Consider the following 12,271-nt stretch of genomic DNA (forward strand, 5'->3'; position numbering starts at 1 on the left):
GCAGTCTCACTATTACCTAGGCTGGAGTACAGTGGCACGATCTCTACTCACTGCAACCTCTGCCTATGGGGCTCAAAAAAGTCTTCTACTTCAGTCTCCTGAGCAGCTGGGACTACAGATTTGAGTCATCACACACATCTGATTGGTGTATTTTTAGTAGAGATGGGGTTTCGCCAAGTTGGCCAGGCTGGTCTCAAACTCCTGACCTCAAGTGATCCACCTGCCTCAGCCTCCAAAAGTGCTGGGATTACAGGCGTGAGCCACCATGACAGGCCAGATCTTGTCTTTAAAGAAAAAAAAAAAGAGAGAGACCTCCTCATTTTAAATACCTGTTCACTGATTAAATGCCTCAAGACTTCTATAGTAAATATCTACCTTGAATTTTCTGAAATTCATCTCTTTGATCAGGGTTTACTTAAATTGAGCTGAAAATCTTGGACCAGGAGAAACCTTTTGGGAGTGAGTGAAAGAAGCCTTTGGACAGCCAACCACTAACAATAGATATCACAAAGAATCAATCTTTTGGATATCATATGCACCCAGCATTTTCCTATAGTTTTGGTTTAAAAAATTGGCTTGTCTTTAGCATTCACTGTGTAAGTCTAGTGGTCAGGTACCCTAGAGAATCTGCATAAGCCATAGGAATTCCCAAAACTCATTCTTGCTGCTTCTCCCTTATTAGTTCCAGATGCTACTAATGTGTCAGCTTGCCCTTAGATGACAGGGATCTAAGATGATGGATGCAGCACACCACCGCCATGACATATGTATACCTATGTAACAAACCTGCATGATCTGTACATGTACCCCAGAACTTAAAATATAAACAAACAAACAGACAAACAAACAAAACCAGGAAAGCAAGCCTAGCTGCGGTGGCTCACATGTGTGATCCCAGCACTTTGGAAGGCCGAGGTGAGTGGTTTGCCTGAGGTCAGATGTTTGAGACCAGCCTGGGCAACATGGTGAAACCCTGTCTCTACTAAAAATATAAAAATAAGCTAGGCGTGGTGGTGCATGCCTGTAATCCCAGCTACTTGGGAGGCTGAGGCAGGAAAGTTGCTTGAACCTGGGAGGCGGAGGTTACAGTGAACAGAGATCGTACCACTGCACTTTAGTTTGGGTGACAGAGGGAGACTCTGTCTCAAAAAAAAAAAAAAAAAAAAAGGGAAAAGGGGTAAGCTCCTTACCCTCCCTACATGTATCCCTCCCTACTAGTTGAGAAGAATCCAAATAAAAGAAGAAAACCAGAGTGATGCTTTCAAATAATTTGAATTAAAATTCTTGTTCTGAGGCTCACTAAGCTGTGTGACTTCAAGAAACTTGTTTAACTTCTCTGTGCCTCAGTTTCTTCATATGTAGAGTGTGATTAAGGATATCTTCCTCATCAAAGTAGCATGTAATAAGCACTCAGTAAATTTTGCCTGATATTTCTAATATTATCAATATTAATAGCCAATAATAGCAACTGTATCATTGTAGGGCGGTAGCAATCCCAAACTTGCCCTAGGTCAGGAATAAATCCACACCAAAATCAAGATCCTCTGCTAATGTTGTCATTTTACTCTCTGTATATATAGTACAAAGTCTACAAAAAATATAGCCACTTTTGCCTTTACCATCACCGGCTCTAGTGAGCTCACACTCCTATCCCAGCTCCAGCTGTTTTCAAGCATGCCAGATGGTGGGGCTTGTAATGAATGTGCCCATCTACAATCAGAATTAAGTTCCTGAGAGATACAGTTCAGAGCATGGCCAATCAAACATTTGCATTTTGCTCCTGGCTAAGGTTTGTGTCCCAAAATCTTAACACTTTTCCTAAACTGCTGAGTTGAGCTGGACACATAGAAACCTCAAGGTCCTTCTTTCTCTTCCAGAATAGAGTCAGCCCAAACTTTAGTTCTCATTGCCTGGACTTCACTCATCCTCTTCATCACCCAGAACAAAGGGACGTCTATTCCTTCCACAGAGAAGAGCAAAAAATAAAAACAAGACTTTTTTTTTTTTTAATTGCATTTTAGGTTTTGGGGTACATGTGAAGAACATGCAAGATTGTTGCATAGGTACACACATGACAGTGTGGTTTTCTGCCTTCCGTTCCCTCGCCTGTATCTGTCATTTCTCCCCATGCTATCTCTTCCCACCTCCCCACCCCCCGTCCCTCCCCCATTTCCCCCCAACGGACCCCAGTGTGTAGTGCTCCCCTCCCTGTGTCCATGTGTTCTCATTGTTCAACACCCACCTATGAGTGAGAACATGTGGTGTTTGATTTTCTGCTCTTGTGTCAGTTTGCTGAGAATGATGGTTTCCAGGTTCATCCACGTCCCTACAAAGGACACGAACTCATCGTTTTTGATGGCTGCATAATATTCCATGGTGTATATAAAACAAGACTTTTATAATCTCTCTAGTCTTTTAGTCCTCTGGGGTTAGAGGTTGGGGTGGGGGCCAGCCATAGAAGTCCCTGAGAGGTTGGGCCTTCCCTAGGGAGGGGTAGGGTTTGGGGAGAAGTAGAGGCACAGCCAGTAATGATCCTTGAGCTCAGCTGCCCACCTGGGGCCTTGAGTAGTGTGGCAGCAGCTTTTGCTTCCTTGTCCCTGCCCTGGCCTCGCCTAGAATGGATACCCAGTTCACCTGCTCCATTAGTTCACAGCGGACATATGTACAGAAAAATAATATTCTCTCTCTACATCTGGTTTCCTAATTCCTCTGCATCAGAACATAGATAATCCTGGGAAAGAAAGCACATAACCATCTACAACTTGCTCTTGCAATGAACTTTATGGTTCTACTGTGAAGCCAAAGCCAGAGGCTCTGCTGTTCAGCTCATTTGCTCCCTGAAACTAAGGGAGGAAATTGATCATGGAAAATGGAAAATACTATTCTTTTCAAAATGAAAATAGGCTCCCTGGGGCCCAGACTATGGTCTCTAAATACTGCATACCACTAAAATGAACAGGACTCTTTAGAGAAATGGCTAAAACCAAGTCTGGGATATAGGGAGAGCCTGGAGTCTCTTCTCATACCAGAAAGCAAGTAAACCATCAAAAGCTAGTAGGGCCAAAGAGAAACAGAAGCCAACTTGAAGAGGATCTCAATTGTTAATGCTGGAATAATTTAAGAATCAAAAAGAATAAAAGAATAGGCCTGGGTGCAATGGTTCATACCTGCAATCCCAGCACTTTGGGAGGCTGAGACTGGTGAATCGCCTGAGGTCAGAAGTTCGAGATCAGCCTGGCCAAGATGGAGAAACCCCGTCTCTACTAAAAAATAAAAAATAAAAAAAAAATAAAAAAAAGTAATTAGCTGGCTGTGGTGGCGCATGCATGTAATCTCAGCTACTCAGGAGGCTGAGGCAGGAGAATCACTTAAACCCAGGAGGCAGAGGTTGCAGTAAGCCAACATCACCCCACTTGTACATCAGCCTAGATGACAGATTGAGAGACTCTGTCTCAAAGAAAAAAAAAAAAAAAAGAATAAGATTGTAACTGCAATAGACCAAAACAACAACAAAACAAAACAAAACACCCAAACAAACAAATATATTTAGATCTTTTAGTTCATAATGCTACCAAACACAAATGAACCTTTCTTCTTTCAGAGACTACTATGGAACTAACTCATTATTTTGAAAAGTGGCAAGCAAAGAGAACAAACCTGGCATCTGGTACTACATAGCAACCAGCTGGTTAATTAGGGCAATTTCCTCCTTACTGATCATTACAGATAACATGCGAGTAAGGACTGCTGTAATTAGAATATCACGATTCCGCACTTCTCAGTGAACGAGGATCTAGGCAATGATCATTGATGGCTCCTAACATCACACAAAAAGAGACAGTTGAATAGTTTGCACCTTCTGACGGAGCCTACACAGCAGTACCTATGAAGTATCTTGCTCAACACTTAAGCCTCATAAGGCATGGAGGCAGACAGAGGCTCCAGATCTAAGCGCCAATTCAAAGTGAGTGAGAAAATAGGAATACGCTAAGTGACATAGGGACTTGGTCACCAAAATCCAAACTGAGGGATTCTTTATCCAGTAAATTGCAAGAACAAAAGGGTAAAAAGGAGGAGGAGCAGGAGGAAGAGGACAAAGAGAAGGAAGGGGAAGGGGAACCGACAGATTGAAAGAGACTTAGACATTATATCAATCAGTTATAATAGATGGTCCATACTAGAATCCTGATTTCAATAAGTTGTTTTAAAAGAGAAGATATTATGAAACAATCAGGCAAATTTTTAATCATCTTGAGTAATGGATAATATTAAGGAATTATTGTTAATTTGGGAATAGGTCATAATAATGGTATTATGATTACTTGCTTCTAAAGAATTATTATCTATGAGCAATGCATACTGAATAAGACTAAAATGATATGATGTTGAGATTTTCTTCAAAATAAACTTGGAAGTGGGGAGGATACAGTTGATGGGAGTAAAAGTTTTAACAGTTATCCTAATTGGTTTTAAATTTTCCATACTAAAAAGTTAATATGGAACAAATAAGCCAAAATAGCTGTAAATATTTACTTTCCTATATAGGAATGCTAAATATTCATTGTAAGGCTTTCTCAAATATTTTTGTGTAAAAATGGTAAAAGTGTCCCAAAATCTTAGAGAGATGGATAGTGCTACCTCAAATTTTCCTGTTGAAAAAGCACAAAGGCAGTTTAGTTGACAAGTCATTTTCCCTCCCCTCCCCTCCCCTTCTTTTCCTTTCCTTTGCTGTCCTTACAGAGTTTCACTTTTGTTGCACAGGCTGGAGTGCAATGGCAGGATCTTGGCTCACTGCAACCTCTGCCTCCTCAGTTCAAGTGATTCTCCTGCCTCAGCTTTCCAAGTAGTTGGGATTACAGGCACCCACAACCACCACGTCTGGCTAAATTTTTTTTTGGAATTTTTAGTAGAGACGGTTTTATTATGTTGGCCAGGCTGGTCTTGAACTCATGACTTTGTGAATAGCATACTTCAGCTTCCCAAAGTTCTGGGATTGCAGGCATGGGCCACTGCGCCCAGCCAACAAGTCATCCCATACAAATGGGAGAGGGAAAGATGCTTATAACATGCAGTGAAAATGATTCAATGTCCAGTTATTCTGGAATGGGCTTAAAAAGTATACAATTAATGTTGTTCAAATATGAGTTTGATCCAGTTGTAGTTTTCCACAATAGGATGTATTTATTTTGTCAGGAGGGAAGAGTTGACAATTTATTCACTTTGAAGAAAAGAAAGAACAGGAATGAGCAGCTGGCATCTTAAAAGTCCAACCTCCAAAGTCTCCTGGAAATGTTCTGAAAAGTTCAGCACAAGTAAAGTTTTGACCTCGGGAGTCTGTCTGGTTAAGCTCTTACAATCAGAAAATATTTAATGAGTTACTGAAGAGCCTCAAATTTCTTCCTAACCTGTAATACAAACAAAAGTGAGAACTAGGTCAAAGAAAACAGAGATTTGGAATGTTATCAGATTACACCACTCTGGGGAAATGAACCTATTTAATTTCATGTTCTTTAAAGGAGTAGAAACAGTGACTTATTTTGATTAGGAGATAGACTGACATTTGAGGGAGAGCTGAGACGCTGAGAAGAACACAGAGGAAGTAGAAGCATATTGACTTCTTGTGCTATGACCCCCACCCCATTCTAAATTCAGTTGCTTTGCCTATAAAATGAGCTCCACTGTCCTGTATAGTTTATGCTAAAGCAAAATGGAAAACAGATCTTCTCTTTTTCCGTTTTTCCTAGTATCCTCTTGATGTCCAATGGCTTATTATTTTTTTGTCATTAGAAAACACAATCTACTTTGCTGAGGATTTTACAAACATTCTTCCTGCCTACTTTGAGGACAATTTTGTTTTTTTCATTTTGAGCTGGCTAGACACAAAGCTCTACCCCCATACTCTAGTAAAGATTGTCAGAAAAGACATCTCAACTTGAAAATAGACCAAAGAAAATAGTGAGTAGATGTTGGCTTTTCCATTTTTTTGATGTTGCTGGACAAGGCACTTTAAGCTTGACTTTCTATTTATTACCCTATTTTACATCTTTGTAGAGAAAGAGATCAACTTAAAAATTTTTGTTCAGTAGAGATTCAAATAATTTATCTCTGGTAAAACAGATAATACCAAAGGTTACAGGTTAAACAGAATTTGACATTAAGCAGCTTTAGTCTAACCCAGGAATTTATTAAATTGCTCATGTATATGTAGCCTTCCAAATGCCTTTTGGATCAGTTTTAACATCTTACCAGTTTCCTCATTAGTAAATGAGTTGAATGCAATCATTGGTACATATTCATTTTATAGTCATACATGTGCTATATTTCTTAACCTGTAGAAATTATACTTGGATTTGATTTATGTGTTCTCCAAACAAGAATTTAGCAACTCTTTTGCCTTTTTCCTCTCCCTACTCTAATGTTAATATTGATTTTTCAATGATGATTTAAAGATATTTAAAGATGCTGTAAAAATATGCCACAAGTTGACTTTTTGTTTCTTACGTATTAGTATGCCCCATTCAGTCTAGCAGTTAGGGGAGAGTAGTAATTCCTCAGTAGTCTACTGGTAACTTTAGTTTTCATACCCAGTTATGCTATCTTATAAATACACATATAGGAGGGTAACAATGTTTGTCATTGTGATCACTGCAATATGGTGTAGTGATTAGGAGCATGGATTTAGAGTCAGATCCAGCAATACCATTTATTAGTCAGAGAGCCTTGGACTAGAAGTGCTTAAGCTCTCAGAGGCACATTGACCTCATTGATAAAATGGGACTGCTGATAGGATGGTTACAAATAGGGTTATTGCAAATAAGAAGGACATAATTACATAAAATGCCTAGAACAATGCTTACCGTATAACAAGTGCTCAATCACTTTGGCTTTTATTATAATCACACCCACTGAATGGTGTAGTCTTGAAGCTAGTGTCTAGTTACTAGAAATTATTTTATTCACAATGCATCACGTGGGAGAACTCAACACCACCCAGAAAGAAGATGCTTGTTAATATTGCCTGAAGAAAGAGCCTCTGCTGTCACCGACTTTGGCCAGAAACAGGTCTCCTATCTGTTTCATGAGTTGGCTTTGAATTATTGCCAGGACTTTTAGGAAAACGGAAAATGGATTTGTAGCATGTATGAAACTAAGTCCTTATCTGAGTTCCCAAGACTGGTTTGTCAAATGGAAATGAGCTGTTTCATGGCTTTATTCCCCTTGGTTTACCCTCCAAGAATCTGCTTTGGCGCATTGCTGTTCCCACATGTTAAAACTTGGTGAGGAGTCTCTGCTGGTGTCTTTGTTTTCTTTGTAACTTGGGATGACATAACTTGTTTTTGCCAGCACCTTCAAGCACTGTGGTGTCATTCCATCTTAGCAGTGAAGAACAGTGAGCTTGGCAAAATATTTTGAGAACTAAGCTTTGAAAATCATTTGGTTGTCAGGTAAGTAGTTGGATTATTTTCTTTTTCTTTTTTCCTTTTTGCTAACCAGATAAGCTCTAAGACAACACAGAATCAGAAAACCTCTACCTTTTATAAGGATTTGGGTAGTCAGGTATGAGAGTAGCAGGAGGATTTACCAGTTGGGCGTGGTGGCTCACGGCTATAATTCCAGCACTTTGTGAGGCCAAGGCAGGCGGATCATTTCAGGCCAGGAGTTCAACACCAGCCTGGCCAACATGGTGAAACCCCATCTCTACTAAAAATACAAAAATTAGCTAGGCAGCGGGGAGCATGCCTGAAATCTCAAGCCATTCAGGAGGCTGAAGCAGCAGAATCATTTGAGCCCAGAAGGCAGAGGTTGCAATGAGCCAAGATTGTGCCACTGCACTCCAGCCTGGGTGAAAAAGCAAGACTCTGTCTCAAAAAAAAAAAAAAAAAAAAAAAAAGAAAAGAAAAGAAAGAGAAAAAAGGAAGACTTATCAAAAAAGTTTTGCTCTGAGTCACAATGCGACCATGGAAGAGAAATGTAACCATGCTGTCTAAATGTTGACTCCTCTTTAAATGCAACATTCATCCCTTTTGCCATCAATTTCCTTCCCCAGGTCCCATCACTGTCTTTAAATGGAGGAAAGAGATAGCATGTCAGAAAATGGCTTGAGCTCCTCTATGGAACACATGAGGATTGCAAATACTGGATATCAGATTATGAAAACACAAGAATAAGGCCAATGCTTTCTTTCATAGCTGCAATGTGACACTGAGGGAGAAAAAAAGTTTGCCAGGTGAATTGAGAGTCCTCTATAAAGTGCATTTTATTCCATGATTGCAACCTAACTAACGATGGTGAATACTCCTGCGTGACCGGAAGCACCAGCCTGGAAGAGTTGCATGTATGCTATTGCAGACTTCGGTTTCATGGCTACAGCATTTACAGACTCTGCTTTTCTAGTCACTTGGCACAAGAGCATCAGCAGCTTTTTTTTTGTTGCAGAATGAGCCACATGCCTTCCTTATGTTTAGACTACTAGAAAGGCTTCGTAATCTTTTCAACCTGTCTTGACTTTAAAGCAGCATCTAAAGGAAGCTTGTCTCTAGCGGACCTGAAATAATTCAATTCAATACCATTTATTCTGCACTTACATAATAGTAGACACTTAGAATTTTGTATTAGTCTGTGTATAATGTTTGATGCTAAGTCTTACCTCGGGAGCTAAACTCACAATTTGATCAATATCCCTGTTGAAATATATGACAATGTACCATGCATGCAACCATTCCATTACTACTGCATTTGAGCAAAGAGGAGAGATTGCCTTTACTAAAGTTTGCGTTATAAAGGATATACCTGTATGATTAAAATACAAGGAAATTCTTCTGAATATTGTCTAGAAAGAGCTTGTTCAACCCATGACCCAAGGGCCACATGCACCCAGGACAGCTTTGAGTGCATTCCAACACAAGTTGGTAAAGTTTCTTAAAACACTATGAGTTTTTTGCAATTTTTTAAAAACTCATCAGCTATTGTTAGTGTTAGTGTATTTTATATGTGGCCCAAGACAATTCTTCTTTGAATGTGACCCAAGGAAGCCAAAAGGTTGGACATCCCTGGTCTAGAATGAAAGTCGAGGAAATCAGTCCTGGGGTAGTGGGTCAACTTTCTGATTGTGAAATGATGCCTTTTATTTTTAAATATATATTTTGAAATATAAACGACTTTTGTCCTCTCAGCATTTCTTCTTTCCCTTGGCCTGTCCCTGTCCAGCTTGGCCATTGTGCATGCATTGCCTTAGGGAGCTGTAACACAGCCAAGGCCTCCAGAGAGACAAAAAGGCAATGAGTTTGGATGAATATGCATTGCAGGAGATCTCAGCCTGGAACTTGACAGGCACTCCTTGGGCTCCAAGGAAGACAAATGCTTTCACAGACATGATGAAAATTTAGGTACCGGCATTTCTGTACTCCTTGTACTCTGCCCCTCTCAAACTGAGCAGGTATGGATGGGGCAAGGGATAGGAATGAAAACTCCAGATACGTTTGGTGTAGAGACACTGGGAAGTGGAGAACAACTGCCTTTCCTGGGTAGAAGCTTAGAGAGTTGGCAAGATCAAGAGGATGTGGTATCCCTAAACAGATGGGGCTAGAGAGTGTTACTCAGCTCCTAGCATGAAGTTGGAGTAATCTGAAGGACCTGGGGGTGTTGATTCAGTGTTAACCTGCCTGTACCTAGAACTGAAGACCTACTGTGGCATGACCCCTCACCTCTCATGCCTTAGCACTACACGATTACCATAAACTCACCCAGTTCCAGGAAGTAGAAGGAATCCTGAGCTGACTGTGATTTTTTTTTTTTTAAATTCCTGACACCTTAACAGAATTAAATCATTAAAAAGAGGTCTAGAAAATAAGTGCACTTCTTGAACATTGAGGTTGTAGATTGATCTTTGTAACTGGCTCATTCCTATTTTTAACATTTCCTTTTTGTACATTCCATCCCCTCAAGGATGCCCTCTTCTCTCTCTCTCAGATATTCAACACTCTTGTATTCTCTCCCGTCCCTATTAAAATTTGATGTCAAGGCTGGGCACAGTGGCTCATCCCTATAATCCCAGCACACTGGGAGGCCAAGATGGGGGATCACTTGAGTCCAGCAGTTCAAGACCAGCCTAGGCAACATAAAGACCCCTCATCTCCATAAAATAGATGTTTAAAACTTAGCCAGGCGTGGTGGCATACACCTATAGTCTCAGCTATTGGGGAGGCTGAGGCAGGAGGATCGTTTAAGCCTGGGAGTTTGAGGCTGAAGTGAGCCCTGATCATGCCACTGCAGTCCAGCCTGGGCAACAGAGCAAGACCCTGTCTCAGAAAAACAAAAATTGATATCAGACAAGGAATTGATAGATCCTGATATCAAGATATAAGTAGATCATTTAAAGTATTACCTTATCGGGTGGGTGCAGTGGCTCATGCCTATAATTCCAGCACTTTGGGAGGCCAAGGTGAGTGGATCACCTGAGGTCAGGAGTTTGAGACCAGCCTGCCCAACATGGTGAAACCCCATCTCTACTAAAAATACTAAAAATTAGCCAGGGATGGTGGCAGGTGCCTGTAATCTCAGCTACTCTGGAGGCTGAGGCAAGAATCGCTTAAGCCTGGGAGTCGAAGGTTGCAGTGAGCCGAGGTCCCGCCATTGCACTCCAGCCTGCGCAACAAGAGCGAAACTCCATCTTAAAATAATAAAAAAAAAAGTATTACCTTATCCAGAGACATTTGCACTTTGGGGAGTATTAGAAATTTAGACCGTAAGAGAAAATCCCTAAGAGCAGAATTCTGTATTTCCATTAAAAGGTGGGATGATGGTTTCCTAGGAGGATTGATCTCTTCCTAGGCCCACAGTCACCCTGAAGTTTGCCTTCCACAGAATGGAGAAACTTCACATTCAATGATTGTCAGGAAAACTGCTTCTTAGAGAGCAAGAATAGTGTTTCTCAACTTCTTAGTTTCCATTTTCACTCCCCTAAGGAGCCTCTATAGACATTTCTTTCCTAATTGGCCTTTTCCATGAAATTTTAATGCCTCCGAAACATTATTAAGAGCTACTCTTACAAACCACATTGCCATGTATGTACCTATGCAACAATCTTGCATGTTCTTCACATGTACCCCAAAACCAAAAACGCACTAAAAAATATATATATATATATATATATATATATATATATATTTAAAAAGAGCTACTCTTAATGTACTATATGCATATCTATGCTTTATATATAAAAAGGGTAAAAGTAGAGTTTTTTTGCTTTCCCTTCCAAAAACCTATTTTTGTTCCCTTGAGGGACATATTGGCCTCATTGAAAATGAATGTTAAGAGTCAGCACAAGACTAAGAGGGTCCACAGAACCATGAGAAATGAAGAAGGCCTATTGCTTCCTCCCACCCAAGCCCTGTTCCCAGTTTTTGTTTTCCTCCCATTCTGTTGCCCAGCCTGGAGCCTGAACACAGCTTACTGCAGCCTCGACCTCCTGGGCTCAAGCAGTTCTCCCACCACAGCTTCCTGAGTAGCTGGGACCACAGGCCTGTGCCACCACTCCCAGCTACTTTTTAAATTGTGGGAGGAGTTTCAATGTGTTGGCCAGGCTGGTCTCAAACTCCTGAGCTCAAGTGATCCTCCTGCCTTAGGCTCCCAAAGTGCTGGGATTACAGGCATGAGCCACTACACCCGGCCTTGTTCCCAGCTTTGACATAACTCTGCTGCTTGTAAGAAAGATAGAGAACATTCTCAGTCTATGGGTTCTCACTGCCTCAGGTGGTCCAATAAATACATTTCTTGGAAGTTTAGGAAGATGTAATTTTTATTCTTTGAACTTGTTAGAATTTAGTCTATGTTCAAGACTTGGCCAGTGGAATTTGAGGTACTTGACTCACATCAAAGTGTTTCTGTTAACAGTGAGCCAACCCAAATCCTATTAAAATGGCATCCTGTGGACTCCTTGACCCTCCCAACAATTGCCTTTTGTTAGAGCAGCATGACAGGGTACATTGTGTGATGGGTGTTTATAATGAACTATCATATACACAGGCTGTAATTATAAGAAAGCATAATAGTATCTCATGTTTATATTGCTTGCTTTCATCTTAGTGAATCCCAAGGCATTTGACACATTATATTATTAATAACAAAATAGACACATACATTAATTAAAGCAGCCTTCTTTTTAAATGTATACACTTATACAATAGACTACATAGCTTATTATTATGCGGAAATGTGAATGATTGAGTTAGCACTTGCAGAAGGCGAGCTTCCTCCTCAGTATGGTATTGCA

Source organism: Saimiri boliviensis, chromosome 13 (assembly GCF_048565385.1).
Source record: "Saimiri boliviensis isolate mSaiBol1 chromosome 13, mSaiBol1.pri, whole genome shotgun sequence".
In the NCBI taxonomy this organism is placed as follows: Eukaryota; Metazoa; Chordata; class Mammalia; order Primates; family Cebidae; genus Saimiri; species Saimiri boliviensis.